The 12,320-nt window shown below is 41.6% G+C and overlaps 1 pseudogene; it reads left to right on the top strand.

Annotated features, from left to right (window-relative positions):
- Positions 1-12,320, top strand: part of LOC125396962 (developmental pluripotency-associated protein 2-like) — a 67,338-nt pseudogene that overhangs the window by 4,729 nt on the left and 50,289 nt on the right.

The following is a 12,320-nucleotide window of genomic DNA, read 5'->3' as shown; positions in this document are numbered from 1 at the left end:
ACAAAGACTGTTAAGCTTGAAGACACGAGCTTTCCCATTAGCTTCAGCAGAGGATGAAATTTTGCCCATGAGGCCACCTCCCTACTGGCTCTGATCGCAAGTGCCAGCCACATGGCTCTGAGGCAGTTGCAAGACTCCTTGAACCTTATCCCTCCAATGGCATCCACCCCAGCCCAATGCTCACCAGCCTCATCCTGCCAGCCTGCTCTGCCGGACTCACCAGATACATGGGGATGTTCACCAGGTCAGGTCAATTGTGTTCACAGGAGGAGTTCTTTCCAGTGTGCCACTGAGGAAAATGCCAGGCCCTCCCTCCATCCAAGAAGATGACAGTTACGGCTCCAGGCCCTAAATCCAACCACACGCTTGTCTGAAGAGGAGGGAGAGCCCATCCATGATTGTAGAGAAATTATAAAAGAGATTTTTCTCCTCACAGCCTGACTCAAAGGATGAGTCATTCCCCAATTCAGATACGAAACTTTTTATTGATGGGAGCTGAAGCCTCCAACAGGGGAAAGAACCTTTCACACCAAAAGACGCAAAGCAGCAATATATAGAGAAAGGGGACTGTGTATCCCAGGGGGCAAAAACAAACAGGCAGACAGACAGACAAACCTAGAGACCATACCATATGGGGGCTAGAAGCCCAGCTGTGGCAGTGGTGCACTGGCAGACTCACACAGAGTCAAGGCTGAGTGAGTCAGGGGACACCAACTGGCAGTCACAGGCTGCCCTCACACGAAGATATAGCCCAGAAGTCCCTAGGAGCTGTTTCCCCCTACCAGAGGTATATTTAATAACTGTCAAAGGGGCTACTAGAAACCAGGAGTGATGGCTGGTTACTTCAGCTCTCAGCCTAATCCGACAAGCTCATGAAACAAGGCTCTGAAAAAACTGCCGTACATGAATTTTTGGTAGCAGAGATACTCGGTGGTCCCAGGGTTGCCAATACTGACCCAACAAGCTAGCAAAGCCTGTTTGCAGCATGCTCAGAACTATCATAAGCACAGACACTTTTGAGCATTCTAGAAATGGTCTTTACCGACATTCAGTCCAGCAGAGGGTATTGATATTTGCCGCTATGGTGTGCACTTTTTCAGACCAGCTAGAAGCTCTTTTTATCTGCAGAGAATTAACTTGGAACTTAACACATGGAACTACCCTCAACAATCAAACCAGTCAAGAGGTTGAAAAAAAAAACTTTTAACATGGTACTGGTCAATATCGCCAAGAAACAGACCTCCCCAGGCAGACATTCTGTTTAGGATGTATTATGTACCCTGTAAATGTGGTGACTCTATTTTTGAGATCATGATTGGCCACCCACCTCCACTGCTCCCAAAGGACTCAAAGGACCTCTGAGAGTATGGACACACCTTCCTCCAGTGGTTCTTGAAAGACCTGGCTGACACTGCACAACATTTGCCCACTCCCTCAGCTCTTAAAGTTGCATGTGTCAAGCAGTGGATATATTACACCCATACCAAGGCTGCTTTGGTCCTGAGCCAGGAAGGGACAAGGCGAGCCCATCCAACCTGCATCTGAAACTGATCAGCTCAAAATGACCTTGAAATGGGACCACAGTTCAGCTTCTATTCTGCTTCCAGATGTCCTTCTTGATCCTGTGGACACAAGTCTGTGCAGTCCTCACTCAGCCTCTCTGATCCTGTCACATAAATTAGTCTGGAGGGCAACCTTGTTCCAGGACAACTCCAATTCCTAGATACCCATCAATATAAGTAACTGCTCCCAGAGGGGTTCTGCTTTATCTTCTCTAGGTGGTGCTTCTACCGAGAAATAGGCCAGCCATGGGGCATACTGTGATGGAACTATCTACACCAGTAAAACAGGCTGTGATTCCTTTTAGAGACAGTCCTAGCTAGTGACAACTTGTGGACAAGCAGTCTGACAACAAAAGTGACTGTGGATTGTGGGGGAGCCTATTGGTCTTATCTTAAATACTGGTATGTATTGGGTGATATTTTGATTGCTTTCTGATGTTCCTGAGACTGTCAGTAAAATTTGCTCTGAATCAGAGAGTAGAGTTAGCTACTAGTTGACCAAATTAATCATAGAGGCTTTGGAGGATTGAGGACAGAAAGAGAGACACAGGAAATAGTAGGACAGGGAAGTAGTAGAGAGGGTCTCTGCTTTTTTGAATTGAGGAAGGGGAAAGAGAAGGTCACTGTGGTTTCTATGCTGCTTCTCTGATCATTTAGGTTCTTACCCCATATCTGACTCCTGAGTTTTTATTGATAAAGAAGAATATTTCTTTACACTGTGTGAATATGTGTCATTGTGATTGGTTTAATAAAAAGCTAGGTGGTCAATAGCTTAGGATGTAAAGGTGAGACTTCTGGATGGAAAGAGCTCTGGGAAGAAGAAAGGCAGTTTCCAACAAACATAACAGAAACAGGTAGGTAGGGGGAGCAGTAAAAGTCATGAGTCACATGGCAACATGTAGATGAATAGAAGTGGGTTAATTTAAGTTGTAAGAGCCAGTGGGATAAGTCTTCATTACAGGTTGATCTTCCATAATTAATAATAACTCTCACCCTTAAAGAAAAAATGAAAAATTCCCTTAATAAATGGAGGAAAAGGCAAACAAAAAATTTTAAGAAATCAGCAAATCTTGTAAACAAAGCCAAGAAAACCAAGAAAATACAATCAAACAGGTGAAGCAAACAGTTCAACCAGTTCAAGACTTGAAAAGTGAAATAGAAAACACAAACCAAGGGAATTCTGGAAATGAAAAATCTGGGTAAATGAACAGGAACTACAGATGCAAGCATAACCAACAGAATTCAAGAGATGGAAGACAGAATCTCGGAGTTAAAGAAAACAATAGCAGAAATAGATTCATTGGTCAAAGAAAATGTTAAATCCAACAGATTCTTAACACAAAACATTCAGGAAATCTGGGACACCATGAAAAAACAAAACTAAGAATAATAGGGGTAGATGAAGAAGAACTCTAGATCAAAGACAAAATATATTCAGCAAAATCGTAGAAGAAAACTTTCCCAACCTAAAGAAAGATATGTCTATAAAGGGACAAGAAACTTACAGAACACCAAATAGACTGGACCAAAAAAAAGTCTCATCACCATATAATAATTGAAACACTAAACATACAGAATAGGGAAAGAATATTAAGAGCTGCAAATGAAAAAGCCAAGTAACATATAAAGGTAGACCTATCAGAGTTACAATTACATCTTACTTCTGAATGGAAACAATGAAAGTCAGAAGGTCCTGGACAGATGTTCTGAAAACACTAAGAAACCACGGATGCAAGCCCAGACTATTATACCCAGCAAATCTTTCAATCACCATAGACAGAGAAAACAAGATAGTTCATGACAAAACCAGATTTAAACAATACCTATCCACAAATTCAGCCTTATAGAAAGTACTAGAAGAAAACTCCAACCCAAGGAAGTTAGCTGCACAGTCAATAGATAACCTCATATCAACAAACTCCAAAGAAGGGAAACACACACACACACACACACACACACACACACACACACACAACCACCGAAAAATAACAGAAATTAACAATCACTGGCCGTTATTGTCTCTTAATTTCAATGGACTCAGTTTACATATAAAAAAAATGGGGTGCTGATCTGAACAGAGAATTCTCAACAGAAGAACTTCGAATGGCCAAAAGACACTTAAGGTCATGCTCAACATCCTTAGCGATCAGGGAAATGCAAATCAAAACAACTATGAGATACCATTTTACACCGGTCAGATTAACTAAAGTCAAAAACACCAATGATAGACTATGCTGGAGAGGATGTGGAGAGAGGGGAACACTCATCCATTGTTATCCTCCTGGAGATTGGAAGTAGACAAGAGTGCCAGGCAACCTCGGATGCATGGGGGGGGGTTGTTGGAAGGGGAGAGGATTAGAGAGAAGGGAGTAGGGGAGGAATGGGGAAAGCTCGGGGGATTGGGATGGGGGGGAGGGAGGAAGGATGGATATGTGATCAGGGAAGTATATATCTCAACTAAGGGAGTCATTTTAGGGTTTACAAGAGACTTGATTATAAAGGGGATCCCAGGTCCAAGGAGAGATCCCCAGATTGTTCTCTGGACAGAGGAGAGGGTGCCTGAACCGGCCTTGGCCCATAACCATACTGATGAATATTTTGCTTATCACCATAGAACCTTCATCTGGCGATGGATGGAGATTGAGACAGAGACCCACATTGGAACACTGGACTTAACTCCCTAGGTCCAAATGAGAAGCAGAAGGAGAGAGAACGTGAGCAAAGAAGGCAAGATCAGAGGGAACCTTCACCCGTTGATGGATGGAGATTGAGACAGAGACCCACATTGGAGCACTGGACTGAGCCCCCAAGGTCTAAATGAGGAGCAGAAGGAGGGAGAACATGAACAAGAAAGGCAGGACCGTGAGGAGTGCGTTCACCTACTGATACAAGGGGAGTGATCTAATGAGAGTTCACCAAGGCCAATTGGACTGGGATCCAACCAGATTCTCTGAATGTGGCTGGTACGGGGTCTTTCTGAAAAGCCATTGACAATGACACTGGGACTTGTTTCCTCTGCATATACTGGATTTTTGGGATCCAGTCTGTTAGGATGCTCACCTTCCTGTACCTGGAGGGAGGGGAAGGAACTTGAACTTCCCACAGGGCAGGAAACCCTAACTGCTTTTAGGGATGGAGAGGGAGGAGGAGAGGGAGTGGGGGGAGTGGGAGGGTGTTGGGAGGAGGGGCGGAAATGGAAACTTTTATAAATTAATAAACTTTTATAAATTAAAAAAAGTAAATAATTTCTACAATAAAAAATGACACAGACTAACAGAATGGATACAAAAACAGGATCCGTTCTTCTACTGCACACAAAAAAACACCTAAACCTCAAAGACAGACATTATCTCAGAGTAAAGGGATGGGAAAAGATTTTCCAGTCAAATGGACCTAAGAAACAAGTGGGTGTAGCTATCCAAATATCTAACAAAATATACTTCAAACTAAAATCAATCAAAAGAGGTGGAGAAGGACGCTTTATACTGTTAACAGAAACAGTCTATCAAGATGAAGTCTCAATCCTGAACTTTTATGCTCCAAATACAAGAGCATCCACATATGTAAAAGAAACATTATTAAAGCTTAAATTGTACATCAAACCCCACATACTAATAGTGGGAGATTTCAACACCCCATTATCCCCAATGGACAGGTCAATCAGATAGAAACTTAACAGAGAAATAAGACAGCTATCATATGTCATGACTCAAATGAACTTAACAGACATCTATAGAACATTCTACCCAAACACAGCCTTCTGGAACCTTCTCTAAAACTGACCACATACTCAGTAACAGAGCAAATCACTACAGATACAAAAAATTGGAATAATCCCCTGTATCTTTTCAGATCACATTGGCTTAAAGTTAGAATTCAACGACAACACTAATAACAGAAAGCCTACAAACTCATGGAAACTGAACAATGCTTAGCTGAATCACCCTGGGTTAAGGAAGAAAAACAAAAATTAAAGACTTCCTAGAATTCTGTGAAAATGAAGGCACAACATACCCAAACCTTTTGAACACTATGATCAGTGTTAAGAGGAAAGTTTATAGCACTAAGTGCCTACATAAAGAAAGTCTAGAAATCTCACACTAGTGACTTAACAGCATACCTGAAAGCTCTAGAACAAAAAGAAACAGACTTGCCCAGGAGAAGTAGAAGACAGGAAAGAATCAAATTGAGGACTGAAATAAATAAAATAGAAACAAAGAAAAAAATGTAAAGAATCAATGAAGCAAAGAAGTGATTTTTCGAGAAAATCAACAAGATAGGCAAATCCTTATCCAAACTAACCAAAAGGCAGAGAACATGCAAATTAACAAAATCATAAATGAAAAGGGGGACATAACAACAGACATTGAAGAAATCCAGAGATTCATTAGGTCATACTACAAAAGCCTGTACTCCACAAAATTAAAAAATGTAAAGGACAATTTTTTAGATAGGTACAACATACAAAAATTAAATCAAGACCAGATGAACAATTTAGATAGACTTATCAGCCCTAAGGAAATAGAAGCAGTCATTGAAAGTCTCCCAACCAAAAAATGCCTAGGGTCAGTTTATTTCAGTGCAGAATTTTACCAGAACTTCAAAGAAGAGCTAATACCTATATTTCTCAAATTGTTCCACACAAAAGAAACAGAGGAACATTGCCAAACACTTTTTATGAGGCTACAGTTATGTTGATACCCAAACTACACTGAGATGCAACTAAGAGAGAGAATTACAGACCAGTCTCCCTCATGAACATTGATGTAAGAATACTCAATAAAATACTGGCAAACTGAATCCAGGAACACATAAAAAAATCATCCACTATGATCAAATTGGCTTCATCCCACAGATGCAGGGATGGTTAAACTTATGAAAATATGTCAATGTAATCCACCAAATAAATAAACTAAAAGAAAAAAAGCCATATGATCATTTCTTTAGATGCTGAAAAAACTTTTGACAAAATTCAACACTCCTTCATAATAAAGATCTTGAAGAGATCAAAGATACAAGAAACATATCTCAACAAAATAAAAGCAATATACAAGAATAGGAGAGAGGAAGAAGGAATTGGACAAGAATTTATACCTCAATAAAAACAATTTTAAAAATTCAAACAAAAAATAAAAGCAATAGACAGTAAGCCAACAGTTGACATCAAATCAAATGAAGAGAAACTCAAAGTGATTCCATTAAAATAAGGAACAAAACAGGATGTCCACTCTTTCCATATCTATTCAATATAGTACTCGAAGTTCTAGCTAGAGCAACAAAACAATAAAAAGAGATCAAGGGGATACAAAAATTAGGAAGGATGAAGTCAAAATTTCACTATTTGCAGAAGATGTGATAGTATGCATAAGTGACCCAAAAAATTCTACCAGGGTACTCCTACAGCTGATAAAAATCTTTAGGTAATGTGACAGGATACAAGATCAACTAAAAAAAAATCAGTACCCCTCCTATATACAAACGATAAAAGGGCTGATAAAGAAATCAGAGAAACATCACCTTTCACAATAGACACAAATAACATAAAATATCTTGGGGTAGCACTAACCAAAAAAGTGAAAGACCTATACAATAAGAACTTTAAGTCTTTGAAGAAAGAAATTGAAGAAGATATCAGAAAATGAAAAGCTCTCCCATGCTCTTGGATAGGTAGGATCAACATAATAAAAATGGCAATCTTACCAAAAGTAATATACAAGTTCAATGCAATCCCCATCAAAACCCCAGTAAAATTCTTCACAGACCTCGAAAGAACAACATTCAACTTCATATGGGAAAACAAAAAACCCAGGATAGTCAAAACAGTCCAGTACAATAAAAGAACTTCTGGAGGCATCATCATCCCTAACATCAAACTCTGTTAGCTAGAGTAATGAAAACAGCTTGGTACTGACATAAAAACAGATAGGTAGACCAATCAAATCGAATCAAAGACTCAGATATTAATCCACACACCTATGAATGTCTGATTTTTGATGAAGAAGCTAAAATTATACAATAGAAAAAAGAAAACATTGTCAACAAATGGTGCTTGCAGAACTGAATGTTGACATGTAGAAGAATGCAAATAGGTTCATATCTATCACCATGCACAAAACTCAAGTCCAAATGGATCAGAGACCTCAACATAAATCCAGTCACATTGAACCTCATAGAAAAGAAAGTGAGAAGTAGCCTTGAACACATGGGCACAGGAGACTACTTCCTATATATAACACCAGTAGCACAGACACTGAGAACAACAATAAATAAATGGGACATCCTGAAACTGAGAAGCTTCTGTAAGATAAAGGACACAGTCAATAAGATAAAACAACAACCAACTGAATGAGAAAAGATCTTTACCAACCCCACATCAGACAAAGGACTGATCTCCAAAATACATAAAGAACTCAAGAACCTAGACATCATAATACCAATTAATCCAATTAAAATTACAGATCTAAACAGAGAATTCTTAACAGTAGAATCTCAAATGGTCAAAACACCCTTAAGGAATTGCTCAACATCCTTAGCAATCAAGGAAATGCAAATCAAAATGACTCTGAGATACCACCTTATACCAGTCAGAATGACTAAGATAAAAAAAAAAAACACCAATGATAATTTATGCTGGAGAGGATGTGGAGTAAGGAGAACACTCCTCCATTGATGGTGAAAGTGCAAACTCATAAGTCACTTTGGAAATCAGTATGGTAATGTAGTGGCATTTCATTTGTATTTTAATAAATAAAGCTTGCCTGAAGATCAGAAAGTAAAACAACCCCATTGGTCAGTCTTACAGACAAGGCAGTGGTAACATACACCTTTAATCCCAATAGCCACACTAGTTGCCATAGCAATTGGGCAGTGCATGCCTTTAATCCCAGCCCTAGAGAGGATTATAAAATGGGAGGAGACAGCTCTCAGTCTTATTCTGAGAGTCCTGGAGGTAGAATCACCATTTTTGGAGTGAGGTCGAGGTAAGAACCAGTATCAGACTGCTTTGCTTTTCTGGTCTTCAAGTTGAACCCCAATTTCTCTCTCTGAGTTTTAATTAATCATGCTTTGTTGTGGTTTCTCAGAAAATTGGGAATCAATATACCTTAAGACCCAGCAATATCAATCTTGGACATATACCCAAAGGATGTATACTCATACGACAATGACATTTGCTCAACTGTGTTCTTAGCAGCATTATTCATAATAGCTAGAACCTGGAAACAACCTACATGTTCCTCAGCCAAAGAAATAAATAAAGAAAATGTGGTACATTTACACAATGTACTCAGTGGCAAAAAATAAACAAAACAAAAAACAGATGACATCTTGAAATTTTCAGGCAAATGGATGAAACTAGGAAAAAACCATCATGAGTGAGGTAACCCAGACAACAAGAGAAACACAGTATGTACTCACTCATAAGTGGATATTAGACATAAAACAAACAATAACCAGCTTATAGTCCATGACCCCAGAGAAGCTAGGTAACAAAGGGAACCCTAAGAGAACTATATATGGATATATTTAGATCCCCCTGCGAAGGGGAAATAGACAAGATCTCCTGAGTTAAATGGGAGTATGGGGTGGGAGAAAAGGGGAAGCAGAGGGGAGAAAGGGAGGCAGGAGGAGAATGTGAGGGAATGGGATGGTTGAGATGGGGGAGAACAGAAAATAAGAGCAAGGAGAGAGATATCTTGATTTAGGAAGTCATTATGGGACTAGCAAGAACACTAACATTAGAGAAATTTCCAGAAATCCACAAGGATGACCCCACTGAAGACCCTAAGCAATGGTGGAGAGGGTACCTGAACTGGCCTTCTCTTGTAATCAGATTGATGACTACCTTAATTGTTATCACAGGACCTTCATCCAGCTTCTGATGGAAGCAGATGAGGAAATACACAACTAAGCACTGGGCTAAGTTCCCAGAGTCCAGTTAAAGAGAGGGAGGAGCGATAATATGAGCAAAGGGGCCAAGACCATGACGGGGACACCCACAGAAACACCTGACCTGAGCTAGTGGGAGCTCACTGACTTGAGACTGACAGTGGGGGAACATGCATAGGACTAAACTAGGCCCTCTGAATGTGGGTGACAGTTGTGTGGCTGGGGCAGACTGTGGGATCATTGGCAGTGGGACTAGGGCTTATCCTTAGTGCTTGAACTGGCTTTTTGAAGCCCATTCTCTTTGGAGAGATGCCTTGCTCAGCCTAGAAATAGAGAGGAGGGCCGTGGTCCTATCTCAAAGTGATGTGCCAGATTTTGTTGACTTCCCATGGGAAGCCTTACCCTCTCTGAGTAGTGGATGAGGGGTGGAGTGGCGGGAAGTTGCAGGGAGTGGGAAGAGGGAAGAGAGTGGGAACTGGGATTGGTATGTAAAATAAGAAAAGATTGTTTTAAAATAAAAATAAAATAATAGTAAGTCTCCATGTATTTGTGAGTGTGTGTGTGTGTGTGTGTGTGTGAGAGAGAGAGAGATAGAGAGAAAGAGAGAGAGAGAGAGAGAGAGAGAGAGAGAGAGAGAGTTGGCAGTCCAAAGAAAAATCCGTCTGCAGTCATGTGTGGACTTCTCCTTGACGGAAGCAGAGAAAAGAAGCTCCTACAGTGGGTCAGGAGTTAAGGTCATACTGGGCCTTTTGTTGGGGGAGACCCAGGTAGGAATAATATGAGAACTGATCATAGAGTACTAATATGGGAACTGAGCATAGAAAAGCCCTTCTTAAAAAAAATTTCTTAAAATGTTCCTTTATCCATGTCAGGATCGCTGAGTATGCTCGCAATCAAGCCAGTTTCTTAATACTGGAGTAGGATTAAGTAAGCAAAGCCTGACTAACATGGTGACCATATCAAAAATAATGTATTATATGCTTGAAAATCACAGAGGGCAAATTGCTTCCTCGGAAAAGATAGATGCATGAGCTAAAAGTATGTGGTAATTATATAATTTAAGAATCTAAACACATCAAAACTTAGCATAGGGGTTTAGGCATGGCTTAATAGCAGAGCCCCTCCCTAGAATCTAGAAACTAGCAGAGACTCACCTCTGCCAGTGAAGGGCTGGGGTATGGCCCAGGGTAGGGCCCCTGCCTCGAATCCCCCAGTGAGGGACAGGGATGAGGCTCAGGCACTGTGTTGAGGAATATTTGTTTACACTGTAATGATGTGTCTCTGCCTAAGGTGCCTTCTGGCTGGTTTAAGAAACAGCTAAATGGCCAATAACTAGGCAGGAGAGGATAGGCAAGACTTTTGGGCAGAGAGAGAGACTGGGAGAGGAATGGAGCTGGGCAAATTCTGCCAGCAGACTTGGAGCAGATTAGATGAGCCAAACGGAGAAGAGGCAACCAAGTCACATGGTAGAGCATAGCTTAAACATATAGGTTAATTAAGTTATAAGAGCCAGTTGGGAAAAAGCCAAAGTGGGCACATTTGGAAGAAGAACAAATTAGGAGGTCCAGTGACCTCAGCTTCATCTCTGGGGTCCTGACAGCAAAGGGGTGCAGAGCTCAATGGCCCTATTCGAGCTGTGGTCCTGTCCATCATTATTAACCCGTCACTGCTGGTCTCTCCTGCGAGGGGGGTGACATGTTGTCAGCCTGTGTGGGGGTGTCTTCCTGGGAGACCAGGTCTCCTTTCGACTGACCCTGCAGTGGTTCTCACGTGAGTCTCTTAAAGTCACAGACGCTTGGTCCCGGAAGCAGCTCCACACAAACACCAGTACGGTATTTCAAACATGTCTCCAGGGACACACAGGGGACTGTCCAGAAAAACTAAAACAACACTCACATGCACGAACGCACGCACGTGGGAGGCAGCAGGAGACCCAGCAACACACAGATTTGCATGTATACATTCTGTGGTTAGTTATTTCTTCAATGAAAAGAACACATATTTATTTTTGAGACTGGGTCTAAAGCAGTCCAGGTTGGTCTCCAACTCCATATATAGCTGAGGATGACTGAGTTCCTGATCCTGCTGCCTCCACCTCCTGAGTGCTGAGATGACAGGTGAGTACTGCCTTGTCTGGTTTTATTCAGAATTCAGTGCTTCATGGCGGCTAGGCAAGCACTCTACCAACTGAGTCACACTCCCAGTCTGCAACATGTCCTTACTAAGCACCCACTTGTTCTGGGTACTGTCTGCTGAACAAGACAGATGCCCTGAAGTGGGTCACAGGTCAGTGCAGGACACAAACCGTGACCTAGGAAACATCTGGGAGGCACAGGCATATGGTGTGGAAGACTGACAGGAAGTACACAGGGTGAAGGGACACAGGCTGGGTCGGGAAGGCTGTTGCCTCAGCCTGGAAGGTCAGTAAAGGCCATTTGAGCTGAGACCTAAAGGCTGTTAAGAAGCTAAACTTTCTGGGAAAAGTCATCAGAGAGCAGGATGTGGGTGGGGCAAGACAGCCCGGAGGCCTGACTGAGTTCAGTCCTCAGCAGCTGCGTGAAAAGTGAGTGTGGTTGTGTGTGCCTGGAACCCCAGGACTGGGACACGGCCAGACAATCAGTCTGAGAAGGCGAGCTCGAGCTTCGGTGAGAGATACTGAGATGGCTCAGGGGGTAAAGGCGTTTGCCATCAGCTGGACAAACAGTAGCATCTCCAGAACCCATGGGGGAAGGAGAGAACCAATTCTCACAAATTATCCCCTGACCTCCACAAGTGTGTTGTGCACATGTGTGCATGTACACCATAAACACACACATAATAAATAAATGTACTACCAGGCCTGCAGCAGCCCTCTCCTCTGAGACGCTCATA

Source organism: Myodes glareolus, chromosome 2, assembly GCF_982192425.1.
Source record: "Myodes glareolus chromosome 2, mMyoGla1.1, whole genome shotgun sequence".
Taxonomy (NCBI): Eukaryota; Metazoa; Chordata; class Mammalia; order Rodentia; family Cricetidae; genus Myodes; species Myodes glareolus.
Note: the sequence above shows the minus strand (reverse complement) of the source record. Positions and strands in the feature narration are given on the sequence as shown.